General features: G+C 48.0%; 4 non-coding genes across 4 annotated transcripts; 2 read left to right on the forward strand and 2 right to left on the reverse strand.

Moving 5' to 3' along the window:
- The first annotated feature begins 5,012 nt into the window (after positions 1-5,012).
- TRNAS-GCU (transfer RNA serine (anticodon GCU)) lies at positions 5,013-5,094 on the forward strand. The gene has a single exon. It is a non-coding gene; the product is annotated as a tRNA-Ser (tRNA).
- A 776-nt stretch (positions 5,095-5,870) lies between these two features.
- On the forward strand, positions 5,871-5,952 carry TRNAS-GCU (transfer RNA serine (anticodon GCU)). Its single transcript has one exon. It is a non-coding gene; the product is annotated as a tRNA-Ser (tRNA).
- Positions 5,953-10,571: 4,619 nt separating this feature from the next.
- On the reverse strand, positions 10,572-10,653 carry TRNAS-GCU (transfer RNA serine (anticodon GCU)). Its single transcript has one exon. It is a non-coding gene; the product is annotated as a tRNA-Ser (tRNA).
- Positions 10,654-13,269: 2,616 nt separating this feature from the next.
- TRNAS-GCU (transfer RNA serine (anticodon GCU)) lies at positions 13,270-13,351 on the reverse strand. The gene has a single exon. It is a non-coding gene; the product is annotated as a tRNA-Ser (tRNA).
- Positions 13,352-14,480: the final 1,129 nt, after the last annotated feature.

The raw sequence follows: 14,480 nt of genomic DNA on the forward strand, positions 1-14,480 counted from the left end.
CTCGCCTGAGCGGCCCATCATTAGCCCAAAAGTCTCCCTAAAATCCTTTCCTGGAATCACCTATGGATGATATATGGTACCCAAATTTTGTGAGGCTAGTTTTTTTTAACTTTTGTTTGAAGTTAAAACCTGGCACAAATCACCATGCTTTAGCACGCTGTTCCCAAAGGTTCGAAATGTAGCCTCCAACAACAACTGGTTCGTCGATTTCGTCCCTTACATGACAACAGGCAAGCACCAATTCGATGTGGCCCTGTCATGGTGAAGCTGTTTGGGTAGCCGCAGCACCAGGTCTGCGTGTCCCGTCCGCCCCATGTCTGCGCGTGTCGTCCGTCGTTGTCTGCGTGTCCGTCCGCCCGGGTCTGGCGATGCTAACGACCACAACTATCACGGTGTCGCAAAACACCCAGAATTTATCATTACGGCTATCAGGAAATGACTTTCAACGGCAATGCAGGATGCTACATTTTGCCCGGCGATGTAGGAGGCCCAACTTTATTCCTGTGTTGTGTATCAGCGCTATCTACTGTCAAAGGGTGAACTGAACGCCAGCAAGCATGGTCCGGTGTATCTGCGAGTCCTCTGTTGCCTGCTGACGCCCAGCGCGCATGTGGCAACGCTCCGAGTTCTGTTCGGCGCTAGCCTCATTTGGCGCCAGAGCGGCCAGAGCCGGAGGGCATCCCATTACGCTAATGTGGGACCAATCACGAGATCTTGTACCGGCCGCCTTAGAACAGCTGCATATTGATTTGCACATCGGTACAAGATTTGAATCTGAACAGATCGGCAGCCTGCGGCACGAGTTAGCCCGCTTGATGCCATATGTTTCTTATGTGTTGCCAGAGATAAGAAGAAGGGCACCATTGCATTGGTACGCATTCATATTCATTACCTCCATGCAGACATGACTGTATGGCATAGGTGCTTGCGGGTGCCTTTCAAAACCTAAGGATCACAGATGGCTTTGCAAGTGGGAAAGCCTACCCCACGTTTTTCAGGGGAACGCTTTCTCCATCAAGCTGTGTTATAATAAGAACGTTTCCGTTAAAAACAACAATTTTTGCATCGACTGATTCTCTCACCGTCGACCGTGACAGGTACGGGTAACATCAGAACAGAATTCCCGCACTTGTAAGTCACGGGTGCGGGTCACGTTCTGAAAACGTTGGCTGGTTTACAGACTGGCATGCCGTGGCCCCAGAGCGGTGGTGCTGCAACTGGCCCCAGAGCGGTGGTGCTGTGCTGCGCTTGCTTCTCAGTCGAAGTTTGGATTGCAGATCGCAGCCAGTGCAGCAGCAGCAGCCATGAGCACCAGCCAGCAGCACCAGCCATGAACAGTGCAGCAGCCAAACTTCGATTGCAGAGGAGCATTATTTGCTTCCTGTTTGTGATAAAAATTGCATGATTACGACCGACGCTCAGCCACCGGACCCACTTACCTTTTGCCTCTGGCTGGGAATCATCCAACCCGCTCCACTACTCTCATGTTTTAAGAAGTTTATCTCGAGTGCTTCGCATGGAGACTTTGCACCTCGAGCACTTGCTGAACGAAGTTTGTTTGCGCGTGCCCTGAACGCACCAGTCGAGTTTTCGAGTGGTGATCCGTGTCGGATCCAGTTGTGATCGGATCATGTGACCTACGGCCCCCTCGCTAGACAGGACAGCAGGGGGTGTCGGTGCCGCACCGTGCTGTGACGCGGCCCTGCCCAGCTGACAGGCTGACCCCGGAACCTTGGACGGCTGCCACCCGACATTTTCTGCGCCATTCAGACAAAGGACACACCCGCTCTAACACTCGCAGGCCGAGTCAGCTGAGTGACGTAACACTGTCATTACCGCATAGAATTAGCATAAATCATCCTGACACCGCTTGGAATTATAGAACTTGCCCTACTCTCGCCCACTCGGCACTGCTGAGCAGGGACTACAGCATATTTCCTCTCACCAAGGGAACCTTAGTGAAGGCACGTGCCGGGTGCATCACATTTTTGGCACTGCACCACGGCTTCTGCTTTTGGATTATAACTGCAAGCGCAGTTTCCAAAACAAAAAACAAAACAAGTTGCTCAGAATAGAGACGCAGCTTCCTAACCCACCAACTGGCTAACATCTGACCCACAAGAGACCGCAGGCTTCGGCCGAGTTGTGGGCCAGACCTGGTGGGCTTTTGCGGGTAAAATATAAGCAAGCAAAGCAATGAATTTTTGTTTTTACCAACGTTTTACTGGTTTCCCAACCTCTAAGTTCGCTTCTTACTAAACACAGCTGCATGGAAAAATCATTGTTTGATTTTTATAATCCTCAGTGACAGAAAGTCCATGGCAGGCATAACATACCGGCAAACCAGGCTGAGGAAAGTAATGAAGGAACAATACTAAAGATAAAACTTCAGCATCATATCTCACCGAAAAAATGAAGAATAATCACCCAAATTCTCAAAGGCAGGCCTGGTTTCATTGAGAAGTAGCTAGGTGGATCATAGCTACATGCTGCGCAGAACGCAGCTACATGCTTTGCCTGGCTGTTATCGTTAGTGTGGGGTGGATTTGAGCCTGTTTTGTTTTTGCACAAAGCGTACCTATCTCATACTCAATATCATCGAAATATGAAGTGAAAGGAAAACCGTGTGCCTTTCTATGTCTTAGCCTCGCTCACTTGCCAATACAGTCCGCAGTTACCAGTGTATCAAATGCGCGTCAAAATGGAAATAGACCCTGGGGACACAACAGGCCTTGGTCAGTAGCATATGGGGCAGCCCTTGCGCGTGTTTTGACAGAGGAAACGCGTTTCTAACTTTTTTGGTAGCGGAGCAGGCGTTTTTTTAGAAACACTGCGCAGCGATCCACGGTCTGAGCGGGCGGGCGGCAACCGACGATGACGCGGAATACGCGCGGCGGGCCGGCATTGCCACTTTCTTGGTTTGGAAACGCCAGAGGTGGGGGGGGGGGGAGGTCCCTTTGACACCCCCCATCAGTCTGCGTTATGAAAAAGAACGGGTCAGAGCGAGGGCTAACGTTACCATTGAGGGTCAGAATCAAAATCAAATGACAAAAAGCACCATGACGACCAAATTGCAGACAAACTAAGCAGTTTCAGCTCCAAAGCGTAGTACATCACGGGAGCGAACCTCCGTCAGTGTAGCCTGAAGTGCCAAGATTGTGCTTTAAGGTCATACGCAAGGTCAAAGGGCGAATAGCACCATAGCGACCAAGCCATGGGCCCATACGGGCATTCTAAATGCTAAGATGTAACCTGTCACCAGCACTAGCCCTCGTCAAAGTAACCTGATATCTCGCAGTCACCTTTCAATGTAAAAAACGGTTGTTGATGGTAGACGCCATAGAAACATTTCGTTGGACCCAGTTTTTAATATTGTTGGTGGTCATTTCTGCTCTGATGCCATTTTATATGGTTAAAACACAAACATTTTACAATCTGCCGGAAACTTACTAGATAAGGCAGCACCGTTAGCCTTCTTCTTCGTCGAATAACCAGGAAAAAGGAGGAATGGGCGCATTAATATTTCAGTTGTATGCCCTTGTTAAAATGATTATAAGCAGCATAGAGTACTGCTCAAGATCATTTTGACAAAGACATGTAGTCGGAGTATTGACGCATGTATGTCTCCCTTCTCCTGGTTATTCGACTGGGAATAAGGTCAACAGCACCGTCTTATCTACATGTGTGGTGGCTCTCTCCAAAGCAATTCACACCTTCGAAAAGTTTCTAGGGTTCCTTACGATCCCACCGACCCCAGGGCTAGTCACGCCTATGGTTTTAGTATTTGTTAAAACCATGTCATCTGCTACAGCTGGTTGATTTGTTTTCCATTAAATTACCTTATTTCTTAAAGCAATGCTAATACTTCCACTGTGCAATTAAACGTGAATGCTGTTATCTTCCACATGGTGGAGTTTACAGGAGTGAGCCTATCAGACAGCCTCGCTTGGAGGCTCAATCAATCCACACAAATTATACATTGAGCTGGTCAGAGGTGAAGTTTGGGGTACCGCTCGCTGCGCGCGTTTCTGGCCTTCCGAGATCTGAGCAAGGTTTCGAAAAGTGGTAGGGCGCTCCTCTGGCGGGCTCACCTCACTCACCCGCATGGCAATATCTTGCCTCCCAACTTGTCAAATGAGTTAACCTTCCTGTCAAAGGTGAAAAAACTGACACCACGTCCGGGAACAAGTCCCCTTCGGGCATGTATGGACAGGCCGCCCTGTGTCCTCTACTGCAATGTCCGAGGCAGAGGCTGGAAGAATTGTGTATATTAATGCGCCGCAAAAGAGCAGGGTGCTAACATGCAAGACCAAATCAATGAAGGCAGGCCATTATTGAACGGACCGAACGGTCTCTCTTTCCCACTGAACTACTTCCACCCCTCATTTAAACGAGATCATTGCGAGCATTTCTGCAAGATAGCATCATGAAGACCAAGCCTCACGAGCCCACGGGGCGTGAATAAACACCTATGTGAAGTGTCGGCACCTTGAGCCGGGATCCGTGAGAGGGCGTAGCCACGCCGCCGGGCCGGCCGCTGCCAGGCGGCTGCCTCAGAGGCCGCGCCTAACAGCCGGGCGGTGCCGACAAATGACGAGCAATTTCATCAAGAATTGGATTTTAACGAAACAAGCCGGCGGCGTCCCATTAAACTACCAGCAAATTCAGATCAGCCTTGCAGCACGTTCAGAATATGAGCCATTCACTGTGATCGCGTTGGTATTCGGGCGTATATCAACTGGCCGCCGATAGCAGCGTGGCCTAGATTTTCTCGTGCGGGACCCAGATCCCCTTCTGGCATTGCGGACGAGCAAACCCGGGTCGGTGCAGAGAGCTGTCCGAAGCGCGGCAGCAATCGATCTGGTCTGACATGACCTGGCCTCATCTGATCTGACAGGCCTTCCCCACTTCTGACCTGACCTGACGGAGTCTGTTTTGACCCGACGCGGCCACGTCAATCGCCGTATGCTGTGGTAGCGTGCTGAAATGGTGTCAGACTCGACGCTGTCAGGGACGAGGTGGCCGAGTGGTTAAGGCGTTGGACTGCTAATCCAATGTGCTCTGCACGCGTGGGTTCGAATCCCATCCTCGTCGGGAAGGTTTTAAGTGGCATACAACACGAGATGTGTACTAAGATCAGACTACTGCAAAAGCCCGCCCGTACTTCGGCAGCTTGTCGAAGCTGCGCTTAAGCGAGATTTGTTATCATTGGCATGTCGGCCCAGCGTGTGGAGCACGCCGTTTCCATTTAGGCCATGACCGATCAGGACACTGCCGTTCAACGGTTTATGTTACGATGTGGCTCAAATGGCTTCAAACTGTCAACATTTCTCACTTTTTGGTAGGTGCTGAGTGAACGGGGTGTGGGGACTTACCGGTATGACCAAAGGGAAACAAGTTTCATAACTGCGCACACACGGCATACACACCACCATGCGCTCGATACACAAAGAGCCAGTATTAGAGACCCATAACAAACAAGGAATTGTCACAGTGCGCACAGGTCGGGCTACTGGCAAAAACAATCATTCAAAACAAACCGGATGAGTATGCTTCAGGATCTTATACATTTGAATGATGAGCATTTTCAGCGGGCCATTTTCACCCAAATGCTCGCCGCGTACCACGGCACAAAAACAAATTGTTGGCGGCGTGCCAGCGCAGACGTCCTCGCAATGCCGTGTTATTTATAAATGAAGAGATAGCTGAGTTCACGTGCGGTCGATTTGGTCTCACACGGTCTGATCTGACCTGATCTGACCAGACCTGCTGAGATCAGTCTGCCCTAATAGAATTTGACCAGACCAGGCGCAGTCACTTCCATTGCCCTCTTTTGGCATGCAGCGGGAGAGAAATACTCGCGGGGGGACGACGAGGTGGCCGAGTGGTTGAGGCGTTGCACTGCTAATGCAATGTGCTCTGCACGCGTGGGTTCGAATCCCATCCTCGTCGGGGTTTTAAATTTCGGAGTTCATGTGGCGGTAACTAGCACCTGCTCAGCTTGCTGCTCCCATCTGAACTGTAGCAGTGCCCTCAGACTGCGCAGAATCGCGCAGTCTCGCGCCGCGCCGTGAGTCAGTGTTCGAGAGTTCTCCCGACGCCGCTGTCCCTGGCGAAGGATTTTAACAGATGATGAAATGTGGCAACTTCAGTGCCGCACGTTTTTGCGCGCTCAGTGTTCGACTTTTGTTAAAAAACATGCGATCATAGTGTCGTACGATGACTGGGACCTATCTTAGGTTTAAATTGGGATGGATTCACTATTTCATTCGAGACTTTGTTGCCTATTCAGGGTTGTTCAATATGGTTTGTTATTCTGAATGAGTCTTTGCCGGTTCATATTCCATGTAAATTATTTAGATCTGATCTAAATAATCACCTCAGTGTTTGAATCGATTCAGCACAAACGCGTTGAATGTTTGTTGATATAAATGTGTTTTAATCGAAAAACCATCTGTTTACAGCCCATTTATAGAGAATTTGTACTGTCATGATGATGCTGACTGCACACTGACATCTTTTCAAACAATCTTGAATCGATTCATTTAGCCTCCGCGTTAACATTTCTCGATTCAGATCAGCTCTTTTTAAGAGAGCCATTGATTCGATCTATGATTCACACTCAATTTTGCAACAAAGAATCAACTCCGTCGGGACCAAAAAAGTGTGTTCTGACGCGCAATGATTTGCTGCAATACGATGACTCATAGGTAATTTGCTTTGGCCCCACCGATCCCAGAACGTCGTGGTCATAAAAGCTACGCCGCCTACGGGCGGCACCAGAGATTCTGAGCTTTGGAAAGAGTGAAATCAGGGACCCCTAGGCTGAATTAAAACACATTCCTCATTTATCACATAAAATCATAAAACACATTCACATTAAACACATTCCATTAAAACACATTCCTCGCGGGGGAGGCTGCCTCCGAGCGAGACTTTTCAAAAGACCTTCTGAGTTTTGCCGAGTAGAGGGCAAGTGCACCCCGCCCTCACATCAACCAATTTCTTCTCCTCAGAACTGTATCTATCGTACTTCACTAATTTGGGGAAACTGAGACTCGCATTTCTTTCAGTGATTTTGGGGTCTGGGAAGGCAAGGAAAACCCCATTTTAGCATGACTTTTCCTTACCTACATAAGTGAAGATTATTCAATTGACAATTGTCCATAAAAATGACACGCGTGTCATTCCGGTCGTCGTAATCCGGGGACCCAAGTGCAACGGCTTCTGTATGGAGTTGATTGTGTTTGATCGGGGAACTCGGGGGCTGGAGAAATCAGCATCATCATCGGAATGCAGGTCAAAAATGACCTGCCACGACTCTATTTCTTACTGAAGGTGGAACGATCACGAGCTCCTGAATCAAGAATCGCAGGTCGAGTGAAGTGCCTCTGACCATGACTAAACCACTTATCTATTTACCGCAAAACCCACTTCGACGAGGATCGGATTCGAACCCACGCGTGCACAGCACATTTGATCAGTAGTCGAACGCGCTAATCACTCGGCCATCTCATCATCGATATTACAATAGCTGGCAATTTCACCACGGAAGTGGCGTCATGGTTGTACAAATACGAAATGCTTATGCCAGCATACGTATCTCTGCCGTCCGTAATTTATCTGCGCTATGTTTTCTTTTTTGTGCTTGTTTTTTCCGAATACGGTTGTATAGGGAATCGAACACGCTGAAGTGGGTCAACTAAAAACTTTCAAAAAATTTACTTAACTTTGGGCCATATTGATACGGTTTCCTCAGCAGAAAATGTCAGGAAATCCGCTTCATCTTTAATAAATAGCTGGTGTAGAAAACTTGCTTCCCTAAAGGTCAATCTTCCGTATGTTCTTAGACGAGATGAAACTGGAAAGGTTTGTTGGCGAGGACAGCACTCAAACGACGAACAGAGGATTTTTCCCGTTTATCGGAAACTACTGGGCTTTGGACGGGACTAGCAGGCCGGTTTAAAGCCGTAGGCACCAGGTGGCCCGTGTAATCTAAAATCGTGCCGACGAGGATGAGCTTCGAACCCACGCGTGCGGAGCACGTTGGATTGGCAGTCCAACGCCTTAAACCTCCCCCTGTTACCACCTCATCCCCTGTTACCATGCACCTAGCACTTTTCACCGCTGTACAACAAAAGAGTGTCGTGCGCGCCACTGCATCGTGTTAGGTTGTGCCGTATCAGGTCAGGTCCGATCTAACAAATTCCCGTCCAGTCATATCAGATCAGGTCATATGGGCGATGAAGCGAGATCCGCACTCGAGGCAGCTATTTCATCATTCAAGGAGAAAGCTACGATTTCTAAGTTCGCTAGGTTCATACCATTTCTTCTGCCGTGATATACATTGAGTAGTATGCGTGAAAAGGGCTTGTAGCACTGAACACAGATAACAGGCTGACGCGCATTCCTCTGCTTTGTCTCACATCACTGTTTCTGGCAGCAGATCAATATTTACGCGCAAAAATATTTCATATATTTTTTGCAAGCAAAAAGTATATGAAAATAGACCGCACCATAGTAAGTTAATTCACAACTCCGAAACGAGCTGGTTGTCTTGATGCCATTATTACAAAACAATACGGAAAGCTTTGTAGAATTGCGTAGTAGTTAAGGAAACCTTGTTCCCTAAATGTCAATCTTCCGAATGTTCTTAGGCGAGGCGAAGGTGGAAAAGTTCTTCGGCGCATTTGGCGATTTGGCGTTGGATTAGCAGTGCGACGCCTTAATCGCCCGGCTACCTGGTCACTATTACAAAACATCTGTAAATTTTAGCACAGTGGTGGTGCTGTGATTACAAAAAAATACACACCATAATCGCCGTGAAGTAAGCGATGAACTTAGCTGTGTCGGGTTGATTCATATCCTATCTGTTCAGGTAAGATCTAAGTAGGTAAGATAAGGTCATATTAGACTAGATTGCCTGCGACCACCCCTCACCCCTATCTCCTCACTCAGAAACAGCCCTGAATTGTCACGAGTTCTGTGCTAGCACGCTTCCTATCAGTTGTTCATGCTGTGGCATGCAACGAGCGCTGTGAGTAGAGATGCCTGCCGAAAATCATTTTCACCTTAACGCTCGCCCCGAGAAGGGGGGGGGATGTGGTACGACCCCCTCCTAATCCTAACGTTTTTGGAACACCTCTCCGGCATACTGTGCAATCGCAACCGAATTTCCAGTATTCTATGGGGCATTCATTGTGCATGTTTTCACATCAACGGCGCGCTCCTGGCTTTTTTGGTTCCGGGGCAGCGGCGGTGTTTAAGGAACATTTCGCGGCGATCTACGGCCGGCACGAGCAGCGCGCGACCAAAAATGTTGTGAAACGCGTGCGACGGGCCTACATTGTTACATTAACGAAGCCATCTGTCGGTAAGGTATGCTCAGAACTCATCAAGATGTACAACATTACACTCCAAATGGAACAAGGAACACGCCTGTTTAAGTTGTGTGCAATTACATGGCATGGTTTTAAGTGCCGTGATGTCAAGGCGAAAAATAAGATTTTCTGGAGCATTCTACTTTATTCCTTCAATCTGTTATATTCATTCATAGGAAGTTACTGTGAACAACCGATTTAAAACCACGTTCTTAAATTCGGGTTTTCTGCTCGGTGTCAGTGGAATTAGTGTTGGCAGCCGGACATCGCAGATGACGATGCCCCGCGGATTCTGTGCAGTTTCGGGGAGCTGACGCAGTCTGAAAGGATCATTTTATGCCGGTCAGCACCAAATGGCTTGTGTGACCTAGAGCCATGCCCACGAGGATGGGATTCGAGACCCCGCGTGCAGAGCACATTGGATTAGCAGTCCTACGCCTTCACTACTCGGCCACCTCGTCCCCCAATTACCACGCGCCTGGCCCTTTTCCACCGTTGCACCACAAATGAAGAAAATGCACGTCACTGCATTAAGTCATACTCTATCAGGTCACATCGTCTAACAAAGTCCAGAAAGGGCACACACATGAGCACATGAAGCGAGGCCTGTATTCGAGGTGACTATTTTGTAACTCAGGAGCAAGTCCTAAAGCCATGACTTCTGTGCTCGCACGGTTCATATCATTTGCTGCTGTTGCGGTATGCAACGAACAGCATCCGTCCAAAGGGCTTGCCGACACCAACTTTGAGCTGGGTGCATAACGAGATGGGGCATGTCCGGATTCGTTGCATATCAATTTATCTCGACTCGGGTTGATCTTTGCGTTTTGTAATAATTCTGTTTTCTCGTCGAAAACGGATGCATGGGAATCGGGTGCGACAGAGCAAGTTGGTTCACGCCTTTTTACCGATTAATCTGTCTTGAGGCCATATTACTACGGCTTCCCCAAATGTCGTACTATTTTTGGTTCGGTAAATCGTTGGTATAACAAGCCTATTTCCTGAATGCCAGCATTCTGATTGTTTTAAGGCGAGATGTGCTTGGATCAGTCTATCGGGAAGCCTAACATTTCTAACAACGTCGCATAGATAGCTTTTCACGTATTTGGGAATTGCTGCCGTTCGGACAGGATCAACAAATCGGTTCGGTGCTGGAAGATACTGGGCGGTCTGTGTGACCTAAAACCATATCGACGAGGATGGGATTCGAACCCACGCGTGCAGAGCACATTGGATTAGCAGTCCAACGCCTTAACCACTCGGCCACCTTGTCTTGACATTCAACAAATTTGACAAATTTAACCCAGCTGTGGCGCTGCGGTTACGCAAATGGCACACCATCATTGCCGTAAAGAAGGCAATGAACCTGGCCGCATCGGGTCGGATGATTTTTAGCTGGGTCAGGTAAGATCTAGCCAGGTTAGAAAAGGTCAAGTCAGACTAGATGGTCTACGCCCATACTCGGGATGCCTACCTCCTCACTCGGAGACAGGATCAGATTGCCACGACGTTTGCGCTGGCACGTTTCCTATCAGTTGGTTATGTTGTGACATGCAACGAGCATTGGATATTGATATAGCCGCCGAAAATCTTCTTCATTTTAGTGCGTAAAATGTTTAATGTGTTGTCTTGACTTTGATTTCAAGGTTGAACCTTGATTTCAAGGCTCAAAAACGACCTTGGGTAGCAAAATTTCAAGGTTTGTTCAAAATCTCAAAGTGTTCTGCAACCACTACCAATTTTTCCAAAACATTTCTTATCATTTAAAAGCGCGATTTTAGAATACACTATCCTCGTAACATACAATTAGATTCATGTGATCTTAGCTGTAGGAATTTTGAATGTGGTCAGCAGTCATGCCACCGCGTTAGCGACTTTTTTAAAGATTTATTGCGAACTTTTTGAATGCATGGTTTTTTGGGCTCACAGATCGCGCTAAGCAGTGCTTGCTGTGCGAGCCCTGATCCCGACCATCCCATTGCGCAATTCCATGTCAACGACAAAAATTGATGGCTGAAAGTTCAACGTGCGGTACGGTCCGTACTGCTCCCTTGCGTCACATGACCTTTCGCGTGGCCGCTGCTACCGGCCGCAGGCCAGCCTATTTAGGAGAAGCAGCGACCGCCAAAACCGACTCAAACCCAACCCGCCAGCAGCAGGTGGACCAGAAATCAGGCGCTCTATCCAACTGAGCCACTGGAACGGACTAAGTGATACAGGGTCAGTTAGATGCTTGGATAATTTTCAAGAAGCAGTTCATCACACCCACCTGTGTACCATTTTCGCACCATGCAACAAAGTAAAAACGGAATCATTAGTCCTATTGCAAACCAGGCATGTAATTTCCCTTTCAGTTGAGGGAGGGGAGACTGGTTCCCAACTTGGGCACCAGGCCCTCCCCCACTTTGAGAAAAAGTTAGTTGGGCAAAATCTGGGGAGCAACTCATTTATTGGAACAGCTTGAGAGAAGGGTCTGTTGTTGTTCAGTGCTCAGTCCCCCCCCCCCCCCCCCCCCCAACTTAGCAGAGACGTAGTCTTCCAAAACAACGCCCTTGTTGCGGGCACATCATCTTGCATCATGCCACCCTGTGAAGAATATCAGCAACAGTCTGACAGTCTTAATTCAATTTTTCATTTCAATGTAACACAAGAGGATTGGTGATAATTTATACATAGTTCGCAAATTCCAAGCTACAACACAACCTAGTTGACAGTTCTCCTGCTGTGTTCATCGGCTCCATTTATGTTTCCATTACCACACATACATAAATGACAAGCCTATGGATTCCCTGGTGCATATCAATGCGTGCGTATTATCAACAAATTACGTCAGTAATGCGCTAGAACTGAACAAATATCAATTTATTCTTGTCTTAGTCTTTTTTCAGCTGCAGTCTTAAAAAGAAATTATAAATGTTCCTGAGTGGTGAGGAAATGGAAAGGGTTCAGCCGCACCCGTCAGCGCCCACCTCATGTCAGTCACATCGCAACAATTGAAACACGCCCTTGCTGCCAGATGAATCCCCATATCTAGATCTTTTTCAGTACTTCATACTGTCTAGTTTGGGACACTGAAGGTCGGCTGTTAAAAACGACGAATCGGCCGTCCGGCCGGGCCATTGCAAATACACTGATTTGTCGCCGACCTGCCACCGAGTCTGCCGGCCAACTAAAAATCATATAATATTTTTGTTGCCGGGTTGGAATGAAACCAAGAAAAGATACCAGGGTGCCATGGAGTGCAGTAAAGAGCTTGTGTGGAACCGTCGGCTTTTGTTGTGTGACGGATTTATTACCATGGAGGCGTAATACCTATGCATGGAGACCTCACGTTATGTTTTGCATGGCGTGATGTATTTATTCGTCCTAGCCAACACAAAATTTGCCGCCTAAAAACATTTCTGGCACCAAGCTTCGCGTGGATATATTTTTTGCCGCCGACCTTATCCACCAAGTCGGCAGGTCTTACCACCCTTGCTGTAATATAACGGATATCGTAAGACGGTTTTATGACGCCATCAATGCCAAGGTGACTTTGAAGTAGTCTCCCAATAAGCCTTTTCGCACTTTGCGCGCGTATAACTCAGGAACCAGAGGGTTTTGGCCTCAAAAAGGGCATGGCCGTGAACTGCATCAAGAGGTCCTCAAGATGGCTGTTTCAGTTCAAAACCCCACGTAATGGTAGAACATTCCATTTAACTGCGGTTTTTTCTGTTCACAAGTCAGGATAGCGTTCGCAGCCCCAACATGGTCAATGACGGTGTCCTGAAAATTCTGCGCAGTTTTGGGGACCTGCTGTTTTCAGGACGGGACAAGGCAACCATTTTATGCCGGTCAGAACTAGATGGATTGGCAAATACCCCACGCTCTATGCCGCTCAAAACCATCCCGACGAGGATGGGATTCGAACCCACGCGTGCAGAGCACATTGGATTAGCAGTCCAACGCCTTAACCTCTCGGCCACCTCGTCCCCGTTGCACGTCACCTAACACCTTTTCGCTGCTGCGCCGCCTAAGAATGATATGCATGCGCCTGCATTGGGTCAGGTCATATCCCGTTCATATTCTATTAGGTCAGTCCGATCTAACCAGGTCCGAGCAGATCACATTAGATCAGGTCACATGAGCCCCTAGAGCAAGGTCCGCACCCCAGGCAGACTTTTTTTCATTCCGGAGTAAGCCCAGAAGTTAGGACTATGACTATGCCGCCCGTTCGGAGAATGTCATTTTCGTGTCGTCTCGTTTTGTTCTTCCGTCTTCCTATGACACGCAATGAGCAGTATGCGTTCAAAGAGCCTCCGGACACCAATTTTTTAGTTCGATGCATGGCGAATTCAAGCTTGTCCTCATGGCTAGGCTCATACCATTATTTCTGGCAGCAGCTCCTTCTTTGCCCATGATTGCGATTCCGCTTCTTTTGCTCGAAAGCGGATGCATGGAAATCGAGCACGCCGTGGTAGCTAGGCTCACGACTTTGAAACGATCAATTTGCATTTAGTTCATGATGGTACGGCTCCCCCCACGCATCAAAAATGGTAGCAACATCGTTATATTTTTCGTTTGGTATCTACTTTTTGCAAAACAGTCTTGTTTCATGTGCGCCAGTGTTGCGCTTACTCTGATGCGAGGCAATTTTGCACCAGTTCGCCGACAAGGCAAAATTTCTAACTACGTGGCGCAGATAACCTTTTTTAGAAAAAAATCGGGAACCGTTCATGTTTGGACCGTACAAATAGACCCGTCCAATGCTGGCAGGCGCAAGGTGACAAGTGTGACTTAAAATTTGCCGAGGAGGATGGGATTCGAACTCATGCGTACAGAGCTCATTTGATTAACTGTTCGACGCCTGAACGTTTCTGCCAGCTTGTCCCTGTTTCCAGGCACCTGACATTTTCACCACGGTACGCAAAAGAGGGGAATTGACGTGGCTGCATCGGATTGGATCATATCCTTCCAGGTCTGACCGATATAACCAAGTTCGGGCAGGTCAGATCAAATCAGGGCTTGTAGAGATATGAAGCGATATTCGTGGTCGAGGCAGCTATTTTCACAGTCATCAGGACTAGGGCCACAGATAGGATACCAGACAGGATAAAACAA

This window comes from Pollicipes pollicipes, unplaced genomic scaffold (assembly GCF_011947565.3).
Source record: "Pollicipes pollicipes isolate AB1234 unplaced genomic scaffold, Ppol_2.1 Scaffold_2555;HRSCAF=2994_pilon_pilon_pilon, whole genome shotgun sequence".
Taxonomy (NCBI): Eukaryota; Metazoa; Arthropoda; class Thecostraca; order Pollicipedomorpha; family Pollicipedidae; genus Pollicipes; species Pollicipes pollicipes.